Raw genomic sequence first — 24,351 nt, 5'->3', positions numbered from 1 at the left:
CTGAGTTAAATTCTAGTGTTTTATTCATGAATGGAAAAAAATCCATGAAATAACCAAACAGGATTATTAAAATCCACTGTATTTCTTTTTATTTTGATTAGTAAAAAATGAATTGCTGCAATTCAAAAACGTTTTGTAATTTTGAATCAATCAAACTTCTTAAATTTAAACCAGTTTGTTTTAATTTTTTTTTTCACAAAAATATTGTTATTTTGACAAGAAATACGATTCGTTTTCAAAAAGGGCCTATATTATATTGATAAATACACTCGCTTTAATTTCATCTACACTTTCGTATAAAAGTAATCAAATTTATATTTCTGCTTTTTCCCAACCAAAATTTTTATTATTTTCTTCCAAAATTTTATTATTCCCAAAATATATTTTTCTGCGTGTGTTTGTATATTATGACTGCCACCTTATAGCTTTAAGCAAACGCCAACAGCAGCCGAATAACCTGGTAGCAGGAGTAAAATTCCCCCACGAGCGCTACCGAAACCTGATAAGAAAGCGGGATGGCCTTTTCAAACATTTTGGCCTCCTTCCGGGTGGTGCTCCAGCTCCTTGCCGGCGGTGTGAAAAACAATTCCTGTATTCCATTAGCAGTGGCTGGTAACGATGGACCGGTGAGTGAGTCCTCGTCCTATTGAATGTTGTTGGTTTATGAAACGGAATCGAATCGGCATCATCCAATCGGCATCCTGAAATTTTTCTTTGTTCATGATGGGATCGACAAATAATAAATCACTTACCTTTCTCCATCTTCGACAAATCCGAAGTTTGTACGATTTCCAGAACCGATTTTTCAGGAAACTGGATGCTGTTCCGCGGAAGAAAAAATTTGCTTGGGCGTCCGGCTGCAGTTTGAACCGCTTTCAAAATGGCGATATCAAATAATTCAACCATTTTATGGTTTATTCTCGAAAACTACCAAAATGGTTAAAATTCTTGCTAGAAAAATTATTGAAAAATAACCATATTGGCGATTTTGAAGTAAACATCATAAAATGGTTATTTAAGAACTATAAATGGTTATAAGAAAATGAGCGTGTAATGATTAGTATTTAAACTTAATGTCATTTGAGATGATTGAGTGGGTTGGTCAATAGAAGGTACCTTATTTCGTTCAAAGGACTTTCAGTACACAATATGAATCAAAACAAAAATTCGCATCATCAAAATTTATTCGAATATCTTATTTAACATTTATAAGAAAAATTCGAAAAAATCTTGAATTCCATTTGTAAATATCAGTACAGATATAAACAAAACAAATACCATGACAAAAAATTGACAGACATTTTTGACATGTCGCTTAGAATTCCCATATAGGTTCTTTAAAACACCTTCAAGTATCTTAATGGTGCGCCTTAGAATGTTACGCGAACGTTATCGACCTTTTTGAAAAACATTTATGACATGTCACTTAGAATTCCGATATAGGTTCTTTAAAACACCTTCAAGTATCTTAATGGTGCGCTTTAGAATGTTACGCGAACGTTATCGACCTTCTTGAAAAACATTTTTGACATGTCGCTTAGATTTCCCATATACACGCAGAAAAAGAACGGGGAGTTGATTCAACAAAACGTTTTTTTGTTTTATTTTATAATTTGAATGCTATTTTTGCAGTAGTTAACATAAAAAAATCGAATAAAAATAGCCAGAAAATTTTGTTATTTATACACTCCCATTTTTAATTACTTAAAATCAAAAAGTGTTTAGTTTTAGAGCAAAATTAAGTTTTTTTCAAAAAACGTGTAAAATTTTGATTTATGAAAAAAAAGAAAAAAAATCGCTGAAAATGTTCGAGAAATTCGTGATTATTTGGAGAAACAGACGGTCGAAGTGGCCGTCATTCATTGTGATATGGTTTCCGGAACCATTTTAGTCTTGCAATAAACTACAGCAGTGGAACCGGCCAAAGTTACTCTGGGATCGGTCGGTACGGATTTGGTGTATTAAGAGTTGTTAATCAGGTTTGCTATACAAAACAAAAGTTTGTATAAAATTTGAATTTTTATTATTTTTTCCAGTTGCCAGACGGAATTGAAATTTGCAAATTTATCGACCCACGACCAGCTCTAGGCAGATTAGCCACAGTAAGGATGTTAATTCATAATGAAGGAATCTGTTGGAACTGGAAGAGGGAATCGTACCGATGCCTTAGGGCATCCGCAGCAATCGCGAGCAAAGTGAAAATGCTCACGAGTTTGATCACTTTTATACCGCACCGGGGGTTGGTATATGGGTGAGCAAAATAGGGCCGTTGCCGTCGGGACCGATAAAATCACCAAATTTGCTCACAAGAAAGGGGCGAGAGCAAACAGGCACTGAAAAAATTTTACCGTTTAATGCTGAGTTAAACAAACGACGTTCAGCGTGTAGAGTTTGTTTACATTCCATTTTGCGCATCGGGTCGAACTGGTCCACTGAACACCGGCCGTGGTGGAACCGACAGACTCGTTTACGGGAAGAGCAGAAATTTTTCCAATCAAGGTGCATCTCCCAGGGTTAACAACAACGGAACTCCGAACCAGAATCATGGCCTTCAATAACTTCAAATCAATCTTCGAAGTAACAGCAACATCAACCACAATCAGTTCAAAAAACAAAGAAATTTTCATTCGTGATTTCATCCGATGCTCCATGGTTCGCCGATTCGACCCGAAGGATTGCTAAAAGGAAAAAAGTCTCCGTTCTCGAATTTCAATATGGCGGCATCCATAAATTACGTAACGCAAAAAATGCACTTTTTTGACCCCCTCCCCCCCGTACGTCACAAATCGTCACGCTTGGACGTACCCCCCTATGAAAATTACGTAACGCTGATAATTACCCCCCCCCCCCCATCTTTTCTTGTTTTTGAATAATGTTTTTCGATGGTAAGAAAAGATTTTAATATAAAATTTATTAATGTTCTTCGAAACGGAATTAATATCTATCCAAATCGCTTCTTAGTACTCATTGATGATAACTCTCTGATAAAATAAAATGATTGTCTTATTACTAGTTGTTCTGTGCTTGTTAACTGATGATCTACCTTGTTTAATTTATTTTGTTCAAGGAGCAAAATAAATTAAACAATTATGTAAAATACACTCCACTAAGTAATATTCGTCGTGTTCTTGTGGGTAAATGTACATATCTAATATTCGGTTTTCTAGCGATTATTTCTTAAATATCCAATACACAGTTTAAGGAGTCTATCTCAGAATCATTAAAAAGGGAAGGTTACAAACCAGTTTTATCATGTTGAAGCTTATAAATTTTAAGCTGATTCTGGTGGGCTTATCATTCTGCAAAAATTGCATGACATCATAATAGCTGCGATTAAACTGAAAATTTTTAAGGAAAAAATCGTTACGTAACGATAAGCATACCTCCCCCCCCTCCCCTATGTCACAATTCGTAACGCTCGAGCTTACTCCCTCCCCCCCCCTAGGAGCGTTACGTAATTAATGGATGCCCCCTATTCGCTGGTGGCCGATTCTGATAAACATTGTTCCGGTCGTGTAGCTGTGATTTTATTGGTCTGTGTGCTCTACGCATAGCGAACCAGAATACATACAAAAATAGGAAAAATGAAAATCAGCGCTTCTAAAATATCAGGTAAATATGATAAAATAAAATTGGTTCAGCACATGCCAACTATATTTTTGTATTTTGAAGGTTCGTCTGCAAAATGCTTTCGGGGATACAATTTGATATCGTTTGTTGGCATTGGAAACGTCTTCCGGAAAGTCGAACAACTTAACCCAGTTGAGAGGACTAGGTCAGCTTCAAATTGGCCTTCTAATCAGTGAGCAGCTAATCGATTGAGACAGTGGCTCAAAAACATAATAGGATGGCGTACTGGATGATGACGTATGTGTCGAACAACAGTGCATACATGTTAAATTTGAAATATTTGTAGTGTTGTTTTCTACTATTGAACTGTAATAAATAATGTATCATAAAGTGTTTCGAATATTAATGAAACGTGAAAAGAACTTGATTTTCATCATATAGGTTTATAAATAGTTTATTTCGAAGGTTTTCAATCTGTCCATATTTGTTTTTTTCTGGAAAACTTCCAATCTGTACATTTTCTAGAAAATCATTATGATCGGAGTTAGAAAGCTTCAGCAAACTGTTCAAAATGAATATTCTTCGTTTTAGGATTTTCCTGTTTTAAGCATCTCGTCCATTACGATTTTCGTGGCGGTTTCGGTGACGTATTAGTCGCTTCCTGATGAGGTGCATCAAATCGAGGATGCATCAGATAGGCTTGAACCGGGGCAATGACGAAAACGGCCCTTCATCTCGCTCCAGGCCGGACGGGTCCAACTCACAGAAACCGAAGCCTCTGACCAGCGGTGGAATACTTTCTACTTGATGATAGAACTCCACAGCACCTGGAATATTTCGCGCAGATTCTGCTGACTTTGATTCCGGCTGCTGCTGCCCGGAAGTTTCGGCTGTATCCGCCACCGGACCCGGTTGCTGGTCGGTCGAAGCTGCTTGGCCCTGCTGATGCTGAGATGTCGACTATGACTTAACTTTTCGAAAAAGCACCAATCGAAATTTAATCGAAAAAACTCACGGCTAAGAAAATTTACTCGGTCCGTATAATATTATTTGATCAAGATGTTCTGCAAAAAGTTTTCTCAGTGCAATGCTAAATTTAAAATAAATATGCTAACGCCTGGTGCGCGAAAGGGTGTGTATACCAAAACCGGTCCGCTGAAATGAGCAAAACCGGGCCGCGTATACTCCCGTATTGGTGCGTTTGCTCTTAGGGCATCCGCAGCAACCGCGAGCAAAGTGAAAATGCTCACGAGTTTAATCACTTCCATACCGCACCGGGGGTTAGTATGAAGGTGAGCAAAATAGGGCCGATGCCGTCGGGACCGACAAAATCACCAAATTTGCTCACAGAAAGGGGCGAGAGCAAACATGCACTGAAAAAATTCTACCGTTTTGAGCAGAATTAAACAAACGATGTCGCAGCGTGTAGATGTTTGTTGATATTTATTTTAAGAAAAAAATTGTAACAGATTAAAATTGTAGATGGATTTTTTTGTAATAACCAGTTATATTCGCAATTTCGTTACATTTTTTCGGGTTTTTCCAGGAATTGAACGAGAAAGTGTAATTGCTGGTTCTGATGGTGAGTTATTTATTTTGTATTTTATACTGTTTTTAACTTTTTTCTACCTATGAATTTTGATAACATTTTTTTCCTTTCTCACTCAATTTCAGATAAACAAACTTGAAGCGTGGTAATTTGTGACCAAAAATGGTCACTCGGAGTTTCTCGGAGTAATAATAATCGAGACCATGCAGTGCGCTGTGCAGGATTTTTGTATCCAACCGGCCAATATGGGTGGCATTCCAGTACTGTCCCTACCGATTCGGCTTTCGAAACTAGGTCTCTCAATAAGTTTGCAACTAATGGGACCCAGTTTTTCGGAGCAGCAATTATTTCAATCAGCACGTTGGATAGAAAAAGAAGTTGAAGATTTTTTAGAAAATTATGATTTTAAAATAAATAAAATAAACAAATAAAGTTGAATTGTTTGGTTTGTTGAATTTTGTTTTTCGGGTCCATGGGTTAGGAAATATAAGTGCCCGGCGTTTTGAAAGCAAAATCGAGCTTAATTCGAAAATATATTCTTATCTGAACTTATTTTATTCAATCAAGTCGTCCTACAATTCAATAAGTTTTTAATCACAATCCAGCAAACGGGTGACACGGAATTGGAAACACCGTAAGGGAAACTCAACGCTTTACAACCACTACCGGTTGAAAGCGGTGTCCTATAGATATGATGACGAGGCCAAGCGAAGCAAACATCCTGCTCGGAAGTTCTTGCTGCATCCGTCATCGGACCCGATTGCTGGTGTTCGAAGCTGCTTGGCCTTGCTGCTGCTGTATGGCATGTTCAACCAGGATGTAGACTTTGACGTCACGATACGGATAGCAGCTATCCCGTCAAATAACTGCCAACACCCCCAGGCCCTTTTAAGACCAACATTCATCGAAATTTCAGCAAAAAACTGACACCTCCGAAAATTTACTCGGTACGTATTAATTTAAGATTTAGATTTTCCTCAAAAGTTTTCTCAGTGCAATGCTAAATTTAAAAATAATTATGCTACCGCCCGGTGCACGAAAGAGTGTGTATCCCAAAACCGGTCCGGTTAAATGAGCAAAACCGGGCCGCGTATACTCACTTATTGGTGCGTTGCTCTAAGGGATGAATCATCCGCGAGGATGAAAATCCCGGAAAAAAGAAAACAACAAAGAAAAATTGAAAACTCAACCAAGGAAGGTATTGCGATTGTTGTTATAGTTCAAACAGATAAGTTTTTAGCTGGTCATATGAATTTATGATTAGGTGCAATTTTTTTTAATGCTTTGGTGAATCATATTTCTAGTTAGAAAGCTAACTGATTATTAACGAAATTCAAGTCATTCATACCGTTTATCGCGATCCTTCGATCATCGAGTTCAATGTTGTTTTGTTGGATTGAAGAAGCGTTCACTTTAGAGTTTGAACATTGAGCCAGAAAACAGTGCTGGGAATTTTTTTGTCCAAGATTTCGGCGATGTTGCGCAATATTTCATTTTAAGAGGGATCAGATGTCGCTTCTCTTATATGAAGGTTCATGACCATGAAGGATTTAATTTTAAACAAATTTGGCAAACAATAAAGTGAATGTTTTCAGCATGAAATATCGAGAATTTTTCTTGTTAGAAAGTGATTTACTGTTTCCATAAGAATCTCTTAGGGCATCCGCAGCAATCGCGAGCAAAGTGAAAATGCTCACGAGTTTAATCACTTCCATACCGCACCGGGGGTTAGTATGAAGGTGAGCAAAATAGGGCCGATGCCGTCGGGACCGACGAAATCACCAAATTTGCTCACTAGAAAGGGGCGAGAGCAAACATGCACTGAAAAAAATTCTACCGTTTTGAGCAGAATTAAACAAACGATGTCGCAGCGTGTAGATGTTTGCTTGATATTAAATATCATTAAATATCATTAAATTTTATTTTAAGAAAAAACTGTATCAGATTAAAATTGTGGCTGGTTTTTTTTGGAATTATCAGTTAAATTTGCAATTTCGTTACATTTTTTCGGGTTTTTCCAAGAATTGAACGAGAAAGTGTACATGCTGGTTCTGATGGTGAGTTATTTATTTTGTATTTTATACTGTTTTGGAATTTTTTCTATCTATGAATTTTGATAACATTTTTTCCTTTCTCACTCAATTTCAGATAAACAAACTTGAAGCATCGTAATTTGTGACCAAAAATGGTCACTCGGAGTTTCTCGGAGTAATAATAATCGAGACCAGTGCGCTGTGCAGGATTTTTGTATCCAACCGGCCAATATGGGTGGCATTCCAGTACTGTCCCTACCGATTCGGCTTTCGAAACGAGGTCTCTCAATAAGTTTGCAACTAATGGGACCCAGTTTTTCGGAGCAGCAACTATTTCAATCAGCACGTTGGATAGAAAAAGAAGTTGAAGATTTTTTAGACAAGTATGATTTTAATATAAATATAATAAACAAATAAAGTTGAATTTTAGTTGAATTGTTTAGTTTGTTGAATTTTGTTTTTCGGGTGTGTTAGGGTGTGTTTCGGGGGTGTTAAGAAATAAAAGTGCCCGGCGTTTTGAAAGCAAAATCGAGCTTAATTCGAAAATATATTCTTATCTGAACTTATTCTTATCTGAATTTATTTTATTCAATCAAGTCGTCTTACAATGCAATAAGTTTTTAATCACAATCCAGCAAACGGGTGACACGGAATTGGAAACACCGTAAGGGAAACTCAACGCTTTACCGAAAGGATCAATGTTGAATCGGTCGCCGAAAACAACCACCACCGGTTGAAAGCGGTGTCCTATAGATATGATGACGAGGCCAAGCGAAGCAAACATCCTGCTCGGAAGTTCTTGCTGCATCCGTCATCGGACCCGATTACTGGTGTTCAAAGTTGCTTGGCCTTGCTGCTGCTGTACGGCATGTTCAACCAGGATGTAGACTTTGACGTCACGATACGGATAGCAGCAATCCCGTCAAATAACTGCCAACACCCCCAGGCCCTTTTAAGACCAACATTCATTAAAATTTCAGCAAAAAACTGACGACTCCGAAAATTTACTCGGTACGTATTAATTTAAGATTAAGATTTTCTTCAAAAGTTTTCTCAGTGCAATGCCAAATTTAAAAATAATTATGCTACCGCCCGGTGCGCAAAAGAGTGAGTATCCCAAAACCGGTCCGCTGAAATGAGCAAAACCGGGCCGCGTATACTCACTTATTGGTGCGTTTGCTCTTATGAAAAGCAACAACCTCTCATTGAAGTAGGCGTTCATCTTCAGAATTCATTCGCGTCATAAGACAATCTTATGAATTTCATTAATTTTTCTTATGGCGCCACTTCATAAGAGAATCTTATTAAAATACATAATAGTATTTTTCTGAGTGTAGAATCAAAGTATTTGCTTAAAATCAAAATCCAAAAATATTTAGTTCAAAGAATTAATTTCTTCTTTCAAAAATATTTTTTTGAACCAAAAACAAAAGTTTTTGATTCAAATAAAACAGGAGTTTGATTCAAAATAATGAAAGTTTTGAATCACAGTTTTGTTTTGTTTCAAAAGCCTAGTTTTCTCCACTTTTCTCTGCGTGTTGAATGGGTTAAGCTATTTTATTCGATTTTCTCATGGTTAAATTACAAATTCGGTTGTATTTGAGAAGTTTTTATGAAAATCAGGACAAATCAGAACATTTTAGGGACCAATTTTCAAAAATCAGGACAACTCAAGTGTTTTTGAAAAATCAGGACGGTCTCTCGAAAATCAGGACACCTGGCACCTCTGTCACCAGTGGCAAAAATGGAAACAAGTTTAGCACTTACCGGTGCGCTAAAGCTAAAATAAGACCTAGAATGTGTCCCGGATTAACACCTGGGATAGCACTTACCAGTACTGATGCTCTAATAATTATTCGATTTTTTTTGGCTTATTTATGACACTTAACCACCTTGTGCAAATAATTATTCGATGGTGGGGCTTATTATTTTTGTCTCCCGGTTTCGTGGAAGTTGGGAATCTTTTTATTAATTATTTTTGTTTGGGGGGTGCGAGTTATCAAGTTAGGGTTTTTTCTTTTATCCGATACTGCTGCCACCTATTGCAGTTTTTTTTTAATTTGGCTGTTCCTAGTCTAGCCACAACCCACTCTGTTGGACTAAGAGAGAGCGAATATGGCTTTGGCGCTCAAACGATACAAACGAACCAAAACGTCAGTCTTCCAGTTTCGTCTCTTTCAGCCCCTTTTAGCTTTAGCACAAGCAGCGATCAAAATTCGTTCATCTCATCAGTCGTTGAGTGCTCGCCGTGCTGTTAACGTGTAACGTGTATAAGTTGGTGCGTTGGTTTTTTCGAATAAGTATCTTGCCGTGTGAATGTTCTTCATTTGTGCTGCATCTTTTATTTTTTTATTTCTACAGTACTTACAGACGCAAGCAGGAAATACGTGTGTTTCTTGAATGCATTTATATGGTGGAATAGTAAATACGTACATTGCCATTCTTTGAGGGGAAATCAAGCAGATCAGTAGACTCGTGTTAGAGAAAAGCTTTTGCAGTTTGCATTTGATTGCTTTTTAAAGGTGTGACCTTAATAAGACGGCGTGTGATGTAAAAAAAACTCGCTTACTTCTAAGAAATAATAATAGAGTGACGAAAAGTAAGAAGAAGAAACCGTACCGCCTTAATCGGAAAGAGAAAATTATCAGTTTTTTCTTGATAAAAGAGTGATCAACAAAAAAAAAAATCAGTAAAAAGTGAAAAAAAAAGTTCAAGGATAATTTCGAGAAAGTCGAACAATGATACACGTAGGAGACAACACTTGGAACTTGCGAGTCTACATTACGGACCTGCAGGCAGAAAAGACCTTGCGTGTCCGAGGGGACCTTCATATTGGCGGCGTGATGTTGCGACTGGTCGACCCAGGTAGGTCCCTTGATTTATAGCTGAAGTTAACTTTCTTTATCAAATATGGAATTTATTTCAACATTCCGACTCCGATTGGAATGTATTTCGAGCTTTGGAGAGAAATTGTTCGAATGAACTCATTCACCACTCGTGCAAGGACGGGATTTAAACTTTCAAACAGAATGGAACCGTGTGTTCATGAGAGTTCATTAGGCTGATGTCATGCTGAGGCGACAAGCAGCGCAACACGTCACACGACATACTTACTCCAATGGGAATATTGTTTTTTTTTCTAATTGGCGGATTTCTAATTGTAATTGTGTGCTTTATTGATTTAACGTCAGCCCATCGATATAAAATCATATACCGTATTTGTTTTCACCACCCGAAAGTGTTGCATCATCCACGCTGAAAACGAGCATGAATCGAGTTTTGCACCCGACTTTGTTGGTGTACGTGAAATCGGCAGTGTCAACAGAAAACATCAAGCTGTCAAAAATCCATTACAGCTGGTTTTTGTTTTCGTTTGACTTCAAAAATTGAAATGAAATTTACTTTAGTTGATCATTATCTTTTAAATAATATGAAAATTATAGCATGAATTTATATATTATGTTGAATTGTGAAGATTTCAGATTTATTTTGCTCGGTAGATTCGCCTCTGGCTCTGATGATAACTGCAATACCGGCTGATTCTGGGTGGTCTATGTTTGCTGCTGCTAGACAGGGATGTCAACCTTCCAGATTTTGTCTGGATCTTCCAGACTTTTTGACCTCCGGTCAGACTTTTTTTTTTGGTATCCAGACTTCCAGATTTTTAGTATTTCTTCCAGACAATTCCAGACATTTTTTGATTGACAAAGATTTTTTTTTTTTAAATTTTAATCTATTTTGGCATCATTGACTACTTTAACTGACTGGGGTGGAGTAGAATTGTTTTAGCTCACTTCGCTCTAATCAACAGCCCAGTAATTTTTTTTCCCACCGAATGACTCTGACCAAGTTTGAATCATAATCGTCCGAATTCAGACGAAAACTGTCTACTATTTTCACATTACTCGGTCCGAACGTGCATACTGGGAGAATTTGGAATCATTTCGTCCCGAACTTATTTCATCACTGGGCTGTGAAAAAGCATATCCAAATACAATGCGACCAGCCGGCGGCCATGTGTCATTCTTTTCATGGTGTTTCCGTGGCATGAAAATACGCGTTCTTGCGTCCCGTTCTCGAAAAGTGACTGGTTTTTTGGAAATTCTCCCAAGTTTGAGATAGAGAAAGAGCGGTTTCGAAATGGTAAGGTTTGCAAGAAATTTTTTTAATATGCCCGAACTTATTTATTATTTCAATCTGAAACCTGAGACCGAAATGAAAAGACTGATATGATTTCTAAGCCAGAATCCGAAAAACTCAGGAAAAATTGTTTCAACAGCGTATTTCCGTATTTCCCAACTCGAATCAGTTGCTAGAAACAAAAACTCTGTAATCAATTTACATTTGTTTCTAGTATAAACATCTTATTGATCGACTTCATTCTACAACAAGTAGTTATTAAAAATTCAAATAATGTGCCTATTTACGTAACATTCCAAACTGGATCATCTACATACATCACAACTCATCAAATTTTACGCCAGAGTCAAACGCTTCATACTTTCCAAATCAAATACTATTTTTGTTTACATTCAGCAGCTCTGTTGGTATATATTGTGAAATTGCAAAAGAAATTGAAAAACAGTTTTAGACGTTTCATAACCATTGAAAAAGTAGACATTGACTAATTCAACGTCGCTATCTACACTCTAATTCTCCCTGACTCAAATTTGAAGGAAAACAATTCAAAATTCGCCAAAACTGGGGAAACTCAAATTTTGATTAGAACGGCACAACTCAGATATGAATAATAGGGGTTTTCGCGAATTTTGAGTTGTTTTCAATCAGGCATTTTTAAGCAGCATCTGAAAGGTCTGAGCCAAAACAACTCAGAATTTTTAAAATTCGAACACGATTTGGAAAGGGATTATATTTTTGAAAGATATAAATAGAAATTTCGGATTCAATTCAGTCTAATGAAACAAATGCGTGAATATGTTGTTTGTTTTAATTTCCTGGCATATGCTTGTTTGTTTTGTTGTCAAAAGATGAGGACTGTTGAATTATTAAAGCGATGCATTCATTTTGCGCTGGACCGACGGAATCGTCTAGCGTAATTTTTTTAATTAAATCCTCAACCGGGCGGGCGAGTGAGACCATACAGCATTTCCAGTTGATCTGAAGCCGACAATGTTGATCCAAATTGATGCACCGAAGGAAGCAACAGAAAGCAAACGTTCTTCTGCTCTCCGTTTTTCGGGCAGCTGTTCCCGCAGAGCTGGAAACTTTTTTGGGTGGATGTTCTGCTGCCGGATGCGGTTCAAAAATTCTGACCCGAGTCGAACTTTCCGGCACCATGACACTTGTTACCAGTTCAAATTGGAGGGATATTGCTGTTAAAAACAAGGGCAATTGTTAAAACTATCGAACATTGCAATAAACAAGACTTTTACCTGAAAAAACCCGTTGATCACTTCCTCTTTTTTATGTCTTTCAGTTGCAAAATGTTTTTTCTTTGGGTTTTCAAATTGCTCTGAGTAGTTTTAATCGATTTTACTCGAAAAAGTGCGCGTCTTTGCTAAGTCCCGGGTTTTTAAACTCGCTAGATGAAAACAACTCAGAAATTTGATGGATTTCAACTCAGTTGTTTTCATCTTCATACATGGTGCGATCCATGAACCGAAATTATTCAGTCTCTGAATAATCTAAAATTACCGTGTAGGCTCTGATAAACTTGACTGAGATTTCTCAAAATGGTGTTAGTTGTCTTTAACGAAAACTTTAATCTGGATAGTTATCTTAAAGTGAAATCAGAATATTGATATTCTGAATACATAAACATCGAAACCTACGATGTCTTGTTTAAAATCGTATGTACTCAAGTTATGTTATTTAATGTTACAAAAATTATCTCGACAAGCCTTGTTGGAAAAATGCTCGACACGAAGATTTAAATAATTTGCTTTTTATATTTACAGTGTTTTTCGACAATCTATAACTTCCGGTCATAATGCCCTAGAATTCCCTGAATGGTTCGCATACAAGTTATTTTAAACACAAACTAATTCACGCTGTTAAAATATACTTCAAAAGTCGTGCTTAAAATATCTTTTACTTTTACAATTTCTCCTCCGAGGAAAAATTCTAAATCCATTTTATTAACCTGAATGTTTAGCATTACTTGATAGAAAGGTTTTAACAATGAAAAAAGGTTTTTCAATATTACCAATCTAGATATGACTGTATGCAATTAGAAATGAACAAAATCTTTGACTTTTTTTTTCAATTTGGATCCCGATCACTTTTAATTTATAATCCATAGTTTTAAAACAATGAATCTGCGATCTGAAATAAGAATTTCTAAATGAACCTGGACTCCGGAATATGAATTGCTAAGCAGATGGTTTATATTCTGAATTTTTAATTTTTGATATAACGTTTTATTTTAAAATTTTAGTATTGAAATAAGCTTCTCAACACCTGGGTAGGGAGGATAGAAATTCGCTGCATCATTTTTCATAGCCAAACATTGAGATAGTGGTTGATGTGTTTTGTTTTCAAGGATTTGTAATGTGCATTACCAACCAAATGCATTCTTATTTTTTTTAAATCATTTATTTTGGTAGAAATTAGCTCAATAACTGGATAGAGCTGTTGAAACTTTGCATTTTGGAACCGACAAAAGCTCAACGTGATATCATTTTTTCTAATTTTTTAAAAGGAATGATAAAGCTTAATACAATAACCCAAAGAAAATAAAAGAATCAATTTTTGAACTGGTCGATGAAATGATCAGAAAAAATTGATGTTCGGGCGTTTTTTTCCCCGACTAGCTCAGCACTACAATGTTCCAGACATTTATACCCATTTCCAGACATTTCGGCCCAATTGTTCCAGACATTGTTTGAAAATAGGTGGCAACCCTGCTGCTAGACTGCAGTTACCCCAGCTTGAAGGTTCCGGTTTTTTTAACGTTTATTACTCGCAAATACCTCGAGTACCTAATTCCGTTTTCAGATGACAAAAGAAAAATTCTTGGAAGTCAAATTGGCGAACTCAGATCGCGGAAGTCGGGGGAGAAAATTTTGCTAACAGACCGAAACGAACGAAATTCAAGCTCCCAATGCGGGTGTAGTCTCGAACTACCGTTTTTGAAGGGCAACGGGTGGGAATCCGGGACTTGGCGCAACCGAGCATCGTCACCCTAAGGCTGATGTCATGCTGAAGCAACTAGCAACGCGACCTACAACGCAACGTTCACACGACTAACCAGCTCTCATTTGATCTCCATGGAAATCGCGCAGACCTGTCATACTGGTCGCTTTGTGTAGCGCGACCAATCTGATGCCAATGTGTTTAGTAGCGCGACTAGTAGGAAATCCAATAGGAACATTGTTTTTTCTCGATTTGAAGCAGTGATTCCGGGTTTTAAGCACAATAGTACGAAGATCTGTCCGAACTTGTGATAATAAACTAAAAACTATCTTAATCGGCGAGAAAATTTTCATGAATTCTTAGTTCCGGCAAAAAAAACAAGGAATTTTGTCGGTTCAAATTTCGGCATTCTTGCAATCTGGGTCGTGATTTGATGAGTTTTTGATGGCTCCGGAAAGAAAGGAGACGATTCAAAGCATTATCAGATGTAGAGAAGTGATGATTCGTAGGGAATTTCAAAGTGACAGGTCGCGCCAGCATGACATACCAATGCAATGCAACGCAATCTTATTGGAACGTTGCGTTGCGTTGCGTTGTTAGTTGTTTCAGCATGACATCAGCCTAAGGCTGATGTCATGCTGAAGCAACTAGCAACGCAACGCAACGCAACGTTCCAATAAGATTGCGTTGCAACGCATTGGTATGTCATGCTGGCGCGACCTGTGACTTTGAAATTCCCTACAAATCATCACTTCTCTACATCTGATAATGCTTTGAATCGTCTCCTTTCTTTCGGGAGCCATCAAAAACTCATCAAATCACGACCCGGATTGCAAGAATGCCAAAATTTGAACCGACAAAATTCCTTGTTTTTTTTTTGCCGGAACTAAGAATTCATGAAAATTTTCTCGCCGATTAAGATATTTTTTAGTTTATTATCACAAGTTCGGACAGATCTTCGTACTATTGTGCTTAAAACCCGGAATCACTGCTTCAAATCGAGAAAAACCAATATTCCTATTGGATTTCCTACTAGTCACGCTACAAAACACATTGGCATCAGATTGGTCGCGCTATTCAAAGCGACCAGTATGACAGGTCTGCGCGATTTCCATGGAGATCAAATGAGAGCTGGTTAGTCGTGTGAACGTTGCGTTGTAGGTCGCGTTGCTAGTTGCTTCAGCATGACATCAGCCTAAGGCACAGCTCGAAGCAGAGTAGCTTCGATGCAGCTGAACGCTTCTTGCTGTGGAGACCAACTAATAGGACCCTCCCGAACAAGAAAACTTTTCGGTTTGGGCGATTCCACCAGATCTTTGGGTTGGCCTTTTTGCACTCGGATTTGCTGCTCTTTTTCGGCATCGCCTGGAACCGATTGCAGCAAACCTTGTTACGAGTGTAAGACTCTTTTACTAAAAGTGGCGCTATCGGTGGCCAAAATAAGAGCAATGATAACTTGAGTGTGAGCTGGTGCAATATTGGCATTTGGCCTCGCACCCTAAGACTAAAGTAGCAAGAATATCGACTTACATGTTTACTGCATGCATGATTCGCTCGCACGGTGATATCTTCATCACGGAATCGCTGCTCCACTCGTCTTGCCAAATTCCTGGAGTTTCTTAGGCAAGATTGGGCTTCCACGGTGGATCTGCGCCTCACCAGTGCACCTTGGCCTCCTCTGTCACGCAGCAACTTCCGCTCCAATCGCGGTACTAGCGCTGCTTACATTCGCACTTGTCTGCTTCCGGAGCGGATTAGAATTTCCCGCAATCTGCTTCCGATGTGTAACTAAGTCCCCGCAGTCGGCCTCTGGCGCGGCACAAAACCTCCCGCAGTCTGCCTCTGGTGCGGAACAAAAAAAAACTTCCCGCTCTTCGCCTTGGGTTCGGAAGAAATTCCCGCTACCTGCTTCCGGGCGGCACAAAAGATCTCCCGCAGTCCGCTCACGGCGCGGCACAAAAACTTCCGCAGTCTGCTCACGGAATGGAGCGAAAACTTCCGCGGCCTGCTGCCGTGCGGAACAAGAAAAACTCCCGCAGTCCGTTTCTGGAGCGGCACAAGAACTCCCGCAGTCTGCTCACGGAATGGAACGAAAACTTCCGCGGCCTGCTGCCGTGCGGAACAAGAAAAACTCCCGCAGTCCGTTTCTGGAGCGGCACAAAAGAAAACTTCCGCCGCCCGCTTCCGCGCGGAGCAATGGCTTGCTTCGAAATAAAAACTTCCGGCTCGAAATGTAATTTCCGCAGTTCGCTTTCGGAGCGGCACAAATACACTCGCAGTCCGCTTCCGGTGCGTGATGACAGCTTGCTCCAGGTGTGGGATTGAAATCTTCGTCGGAATGAAAACTTCCGGCTCGCATAAAAAAATTTCCGAATGAAGAAACCTTGCGGCTCTTTGCAAAAGCTTGCTCCCGGTGCGGAACTCGAGCTTGCTCGGAAGAGAAAACTACCGCGGTGTGTCTCCGATGCGGAACTGATTCTTCGCTTCGGAATAAAAACTTCCGCCGTTTGTTTCCAGTGCGGAAATGAATTCCCACACTCTGCCAGCAGTGCGTGATATAGTTGTCGCTTCGGAATAAAAACCCTGCAGAAAAGTTCAGGATTAGCGTGTGCTCTTAAGGGGGTGCTTTTGGGGCTTACCTCTAGGAGGGGTTGTTTTGGTCCGGCAATATTCCACCGCGACCAGTTGGAGCTGCCAATAATTGGCCCGACACGGAACGGAACGGCCCTGTAACATGCGAGCAATGTGAAATGAGGCACAATTTTGGTTTCGGTTTGCGACCTACCTCTGTGTGAGGGTTTTTCCCTTCTTCACCCGTGTCGATGTTTCCGCCGGTCTTGATGAGCAAGGTGATGAAAAATCAGGAATTTGATCCTGCCTCCTAGAGGGTTTTTTTTCTGCCACTTCAAAAAACGGCTGCCACTTCCGAAAAACTACGCCGCGTGGATGAAGCACACCAAGCTTTTTTCCCTCCTTTTCACTAGTCGACGTTTATGCTCAGCGGTTTTTTTAACCGGGCAACTTGAAGTTGTTCGAACGTCGAGAAATTTTCTTGCGTCGCTACACGCTCGTTTGCCTTTAGCGCATATTCCTTCACGCAGTGGGTGAATAACTATGTTTTGGGTGCTTTAATGCTACATCTTATTGCTCTATACTCAATTTTGCTCAAAAACGTTACACAACACTACCACAAGAGAGAAGTTTCTTGTGAGCTGAGCGAAGCAAGCTCACAAGAAACTCAAACATCTGTTCAAACCAGGAACGACATAGAGACTATTCAGATCAAGATGTTTATCCTCAAGTATATCTTGAGCGGTACGATGAAGCTAAACTTCAACAAAACTAATACACATGAGCCCACAGCTCACCAGATCGGTTGATCCTTAACGTCCACGAAGCCACAAATACATAACGACAATCCATGTTGCCAGAAGTGATCAGTAAACCAGCCAAGCTGGCGAAGTCGTCTCTATGTCGCCCTAACTACTCTACTACCAAACAGTCTTGTGGTAAACATTCGTACGAAATCTAATTTTGGTTCAATTGACTAACCAAGAGATCTCACAAAAGGAACTGCAAGATACAATAAGAACAGATTATTAGCTCAATAATATGGAGGCATGTCTATGTCGGTGTTCCTCGGGAAAGGGTGGATTTAGCACCCAAATTGTCATGAGTCCAGATGGAAGTTTTACCGCGCTTCCAATTCGCGTTGCTTTTGAAGGGAAGTGTCATGACAACCCCCTACAACCGAAGACTATCCTCAAAACCCCATGCCTCAAATTTTAATTCACTACCATAGAAATACTAATCAATACTATGCTCCTTGACATTATGCGCTAATTCTAGACTAAGATAGATCAACATAAGATTATGCTGAAGTTGTTTAGTTGTCGATAGCTGTATTGTTTCTTAACATTTTAATCGTTCTCGTTTATGGTGCTTGTGCTAAGTCGTGGACGAGGTTTTTTGACTGCTCTGTGTCCTCTAGTCTTACGTGCTGCACAGTTTGTTGTTGCTGCAAGCTTGTTGGTTGCTGCGATGGTCCTGCATAGCTCGGTAAACGAATGGATGAGTGCGTCATGTTCGAAGTTTCACAGCCTACACTGAAGTCGATATGGCGGTAGCGGCCGTCATGAAGTCTACCCCTCACAACTTGCAGTGCAGTGCTGACTTCGTTGGAGTGTCATTTTCGGGAAGTATTTGCGTCGTTTTCTCCTTGACTGATGGCTTTTCTTTGTCGGTCTTTTTCCTGGAAGAGCAAAGTGAAGCGTTCTTGAACGTATTCGGGTGTTGTCGAGTTTGGTGTGTCGTTGCATCAGGTATCAGTCGCCTTCGGGAGTTGTCGCATTCAGGTGTTGTCGTATTCGGGATTTGTCGCATTCGGGAGCTGTCGTATTCAGGTGTTGTCGTATTCGGGATTTGTCGCATTCAGGTATTGTCGTATTCGGGATTTGTCGCATTCGGGAGTTGTCGCGTTCAGGTGTTGTCGTATTCGGGATTTGTCGCATTCGGATACTGCTGTCATAATCGAACGTGACTGGGGCGTTCCGTCCTATTCGGGGTTTGATACCTGCGTTTGCTGGCTGCCTGTATACTTCAGTGAGGAGTATTCTCCGTAGTTTCTATTCGACGTCTTGCTGCCTCGTGCCGTTGGTGGTGTCAAGGGTTTTCACTTTTTACTAGGACTGCGGAGCTTCTTCACGATTGTGCTTGGCATTCCAGCAATGATTGTTTCTCCGATGAGTGTGAGAGGCGAGGTTTCTAGAGTGAGATGTTGGTCCGTCAGCCATCATCATTTCGTGTTTGGGTGGCGTTTACTGCTCGTGGTCTACAACATGAAGTCTGCTTACATAGCTTGAATGTGTTCCTATCGGTCGTTTTTGTGGTTTTTGGTGTCCTGACAATCGTTTCAATTGCAGCGACATGGTATGCAGCGCCTGGCTACGGTGACTCACCAGTGCTACTATCCCCAGCGCGATTACGCTGCTTGTGAATGACAGGATTGCTTTCAGGACACTGAGTGGCGGCAATCCCACGCAAGGTTGCCGGCCCTCCCCAAATTCTGACGAACTGCATGGCGGAGTTCTCAGAGTCTGTACAGCTGACGCTGGTCCCACGCAAGGCCGTTGTCTCCTTCATGAACGCCTACTTCTTCGTATTCGTCGGTGTACTAGCGACGAGTTCCGTTGAGTTATTCGGATGGAAGAATTTCTGCCTAATTTCTCCGATTTGTTGGGGCGAGGTTTCAAAATGATGTTGGTCCTTCAGCCTTCTCCATTTCGTGTTTTCTGCTCAAGTTGAGTTTGTGGTTAGCGTTGCTGCTTACATAGCTTTCAAATGGAAGCTTAGTCGGCCTTGATGTCTTTGGCGTGATAGCGACCTTGCTTTCCGCTGATGACATCTTCCAAAAGATACAGATTGGCGCCGATAATCTGCTTGATCAACGCCGGAACAAACTTCGGATTCAGCTTTTGATTTATGTGATCGACCTTCGATGATAACGTGAACGATCTTCGCCAAACTACATCTCCGACCTGGAAATTCACCGATCGCTTTCTCAGATCGTAACGCTGCTTCGACTTGTCGTAATTGCTCCGAATCTTCTTCACCACGAACTGCTGGATACGGTTGATAGTAGAAATGCGTAGATCCTGGGCCACCTTCGGATCGTCGGAGGTGTTGAGGTGTTGCTGATCATACAAGTCCGTGTAGAGAATGAGTTCACGACCGAAGTTTGCCATGTGCGGGCTCACACCGGTAACGTCATGTCTTGCGCTGTTGATCGCGGCTAGGATCGCTGGTAGATTCTCGTCCCAAGCACGATGATCCTCCTCCAGAAGCGAACGGATACAGGTTATCAATACTCTATTGACCCTTTCTGCATTGTTGACCATCGGGCAATAGAAAGCGGTCTGCATGTGGGATATTTTGTGCTTGGCTAATAGTGCTTTGAACGATGCCGACAAGAACTGCTTCCCATTGTCTGATAAAACGATCCGAGGTCTGGAAAACTTCAGGAAGATCTGCTGCTCCAAAAACTCGACCATTTTCGCTGCATCTGCCGATCGCATCGGATGCGCAATCACATACTTCGTCACCCAATCAACGACTACCAGCATCACCGTGTTGCCAGCTTTGGAACGAGTGAACGGGCCTACAAAGTCCACTGAAATGAGTTCCCAAGGAAGTTTCGCTGGTTTCATGGCTCCCATACTCGGCATCAACGTTGTGGTTGGTGATTTGCACGCCTTGCAAGTGTCGCAACCCTTTACGTATTTCGCTACATCTTGAATCATCTTCGGCCAGTAGAAGTGAGCTTGAACCTTCGACCAAGTCTTCCGGAACCCTAGGTGTGCTGCAGAAGCCGAATCGTGGAATTTCTGGATGACCTCAGCTCTCTTTTCTGTTGGCACCACCTTCTTCCAACGGTGTGTCGTTGCTCCAACCTCATCCTTGACTAGGCAATTCTTGAAGAGTTCGCCATTAACTAGCCGGAAATCTGGGAACTTTCCTCCTTCCTTCTCGACGCGTTCAACCAATTTTGTGTACCAGGTGTCCTGAACTGTAGAAACTGTGAACACCATGGCAGTGGCGATCCTTGAAAGGGCATCTGGAACAACGTTGATGGATCCTTTCCGGTACTTGATTTCAAAGTCGAAGGCATTCAGGCGTAACAACCAGCGGCTCATCAACGCCGTCGGGTTCTTCATCTGCTTCAGGTAGCTTAGAGCGGCGTGATCGCAGAAGACGACGAAGCGAACGCCCTCCACGTATCCTCTAAACTTCTCAATCGCCCGAATTACCGCAAGGCACTCTCTCTCGGTGACTGAGTACTTTCTTTCAGACGACGATAGTTTCTGCGAGAAATAGCAGACTGGATGTTCTTGACCTTCCCACTCCTGCGTCAGCACTGCGCCTATCGCTACGTCGCTGGCGTCACACGCGATGGAGAATGGTTTAGCGTAGTCTGGCATGGCAAGTACAGGTGCCGAAACTAGTGCTGACTTCAACTTAAGGAATGCGTCCTCCGCCTTCTCCGACCACTGAAACTTAGTTTTCGCCTTCGTCAGCTCGGTTAGTGGAGTAGCGATCTTGGAGAAATCTCCGATGAATCTGCGGTACCAGTTGCACAGTCCCAGGAACCTCTGGACTTCCTTGCGTGACGTTGGTATCGGGAACTGCACAATGCACTTGATTTTGTCGTCGTCAACGTTCCAACCCTTTTCGTTGAGTACGTACCCAAGATACTTCATCTCCGCTCTACAAAACTTTGATTTTTCCTTCGATATCGTCAGCTTAGCACGTCGCAGTCTGGCAGCGACTTCTTCCAGCGTCGTAATGTGCTCGTCAAATGAGCGCGAACAAATGATGATGTCATCCAGATAGTGGAACACCTGTGGCTCTAGATCCGCAAACAAGTATGTCATCAACCTAGCTAACGCTTGGCTAGCTGTACAAAGTCCGAAGGGAACTACCTTGAACTGGAAGTGTCCACGTTGCGGCACGGTGAACGCTGTAAACGGCCTAGAGTTCTCTTCCAGCGGCAGCTGCCAAAACGCGTCCTTGAGGTCTATCGAAGAAATGTATGTACATCCACTCAAGTTGTTTACGATCGCTGAGATTTGTGGAATTGGGTAGCCTTCATTCGTCATGATGCTGTTCAAATGCCTTGCGTCTAGGCAAACACGATAACTACCGTTCTTCTTTTTTACAGCTACTAACGGGTTATTCCAGGGTGAGAAACGAGCCTCCTCGATGACATCCAGCTGTATCATTCGATCCACCTCTTTGTTCACCTCTTCAAGCACATACTTCGACATTTGATAAAACCGCTGCTTTCTAGGTTTTGCTTCACCGATGTCAATCCGATGGCTGTACATGTCGGTTCTTCCCAGCTTCCCGTCTTCGGCTACAGGAAACAGTTGAATCGCCTTCGCTAGAATCTCCTGCTGTTGCTGGCTGAGTGGCTTCATTCTCTCCGACTCCTCGACCTGTTCGGCGATGTCAGCTTTAACGGTGCTACAAATGGCTTGCACCCCGAAGGTATTCCAGAAATTCATTCCGAGGATGAGACAATCTGGTAACGAAGGAAGAAGAATCACTGGAACCGTCTCATTCTTTCCGTTGTATGCAATCGGAAGCCTAACAAAGGATTCACAACGATGCTGAGTACCATCAGCTGTCTGGATTCCTCCAACCAAAGCTGTTTTACGAAGTCCTAACCGGTTGACTACTTCCACCAAACGACCACCTAGAAGCGAACAATTTGCGCCACTGTCTAACAATCCAGTCATCTGCTCACCTAAGACGTCTACAACGGCGTGTGGTCTGTTGTCGTTTTCTAAATTGATGATAAGCGTGTTGATTTGACGAAATTCTGGAATGCTTGAGGGATTGTCTACATAGTGCGAGGATTCTGCTCCCTCTGTGGTTGAGTCCCCGCCTGCGCGTTTCCCGATCGGTGTTGACAAGACGAACAACTTCGGAGTGAATAGCCCTTCTGCCCACATCGATAACAAAATAGAATGGCTTGAGGCTTTCTGCAATCCGTAAAGCGGTGACCAGCTTCGTCGCAGTTCCAGCATACGTTGTCTGCCTGACGTTGCCTGTTTGCGTCCCTGACTTCTCGCGGTTGCTGCGGCTGAACGTTGCTCTGGTTCTGGTTCTGCGATCTAGCTGCTCCTTCGTTGCGATCAAACCTCATGCGTAAAGCGTCTACCTGCTGTGTTAGCATCTCGATTTTGTTGTCTGTACTGTCGTTTCGTACCTCCGACATGGTTGCTTCACACTCCATCTGCGCTGCTTCCAGCTTCGCCTGTTGAGCTGCATTCGCCTCCATCACGTTGACGCGACTATAACGTTGGTTCTGTATCGCCGTCCTGTGTTGACGCGTTGGTACTGGCGTTGCTAACGTTGGTTCTATCAGCGCGTTGTGAGGCACTGTCATGCGCCGCATATTCTGCTGAAGTCTGTTGAAGTCGTCGAATTCTTTGCACGCCTCCACTAGCTGATAAACTGTTCGGGTGTGCTGTGCGGCGGCAATAGCTGCATACGTAGAGTTGACGTTCTTTTTTATGATGAACAGCTTCTCCTCCTCCGCCATCGGTGGCTGAACGTGACTAAAAAGCATGTCGATGTCTTGGTAAAAGTTGCTGAACGGCTCATCCTCTCCTTGAAGCCGGTGGTAGGCTTCTACCCGAACGACGTATGAGTAGTTGCTTGGCAGGAAATGCTTTCTGATTTCTGCTTTGAATGTTGACCAAGTCCGAATACTCCCACGACGGAATGCGCTGACGTACCATCGCAGAGCATCGCCTTTTAAGAAATGCTTAATGTTCTTTAAAATCAGCTCTCCTGGGATGTCTTCCGAATTCGCAAAGGTTTCAACCTGCAGCAGAAATGTGTTGAGAGAAACTCCATCCGTTTCACCTTCGAACTGTAGCCGCCAGTTGTGAATTGCTTTCGTTCTTCGATCCTCACCAAAAGCAAAATTGTTTTCTGGAGTTGTGTGTTGTCTGCCGTAGCCTTGTCGCCACAAATCAGCCAAAATTTCTTCCCGCAGACGGTCGTATTCAGCTCGAGCGTTGTCTTCACCCGCATCGAATCTTGGAACCCGGTACGGTGGTGGTGGAGTATCACCGACACCAAAACCTAATGTGGCTTTAGTGTGCGGCTGCCTCGGTCGTTGTGCGTTCCGCGGCTCCCAATGATTCCAGTCAGCAATGTCGTTGTGTTGCTGTTCAAGACTTGAACTAGCTGCTGCTGTACCGCGTCCCCTGATGTCCGTTCTCGGTGCTCTAGCTGTGGCAGAATCCTGTAAGCTTCGGCTAGCTTGAACCGGAAAAGCTGCTGAACGTTGCGAAGCGTTGAAGGAAGAGCTGATGCTCGGTTCGTTCCCGTTCTGATCGAAACCCCGAAAAGCGCCTGACGAGTTAGCTTGCGAGGTCGTCCTTGGAATTGCTCCGGTACTTCTGGCTGGCCTTCCTTCTTCGTTTGCGGTTGCTTCATCTGCTATTGTTTCAGCTTCCTCCCTGATATTCGGTGGACCCCTCACATTTAATGCACTATTCGTGTTGACAGATTTAGCAGCACGTTTGTTTT

At 41.6% G+C, this 24,351-nt stretch overlaps 2 long non-coding RNA genes across 2 annotated transcripts; both read left to right on the top strand.

Annotated features, from left to right (window-relative positions):
• The first annotated feature begins 4,905 nt into the window (after positions 1 to 4,905).
• LOC129742814 (uncharacterized) lies at positions 4,906 to 5,574 on the top strand. The gene is made up of 2 exons (XR_008736562.1): positions 4,906 to 5,152; positions 5,245 to 5,574. It is a non-coding gene; the product is annotated as an uncharacterized LOC129742814 (long non-coding RNA).
• Positions 5,575 to 7,022: 1,448 nt separating this feature from the next.
• Positions 7,023 to 7,587, top strand: LOC129742794 (uncharacterized). Its single transcript, XR_008736557.1, has 2 exons — positions 7,023 to 7,176; positions 7,268 to 7,587. It is a non-coding gene; the product is annotated as an uncharacterized LOC129742794 (long non-coding RNA).
• The last annotated feature ends 16,764 nt before the right edge of the window (positions 7,588 to 24,351 follow it).

Source organism: Uranotaenia lowii, chromosome 1 (genome assembly GCF_029784155.1).
Source record: "Uranotaenia lowii strain MFRU-FL chromosome 1, ASM2978415v1, whole genome shotgun sequence".
Lineage (NCBI taxonomy): Eukaryota > Metazoa > Arthropoda > Insecta > Diptera > Culicidae > Uranotaenia > Uranotaenia lowii.
This window is presented reverse-complemented; position numbering and strand designations above follow the sequence as displayed.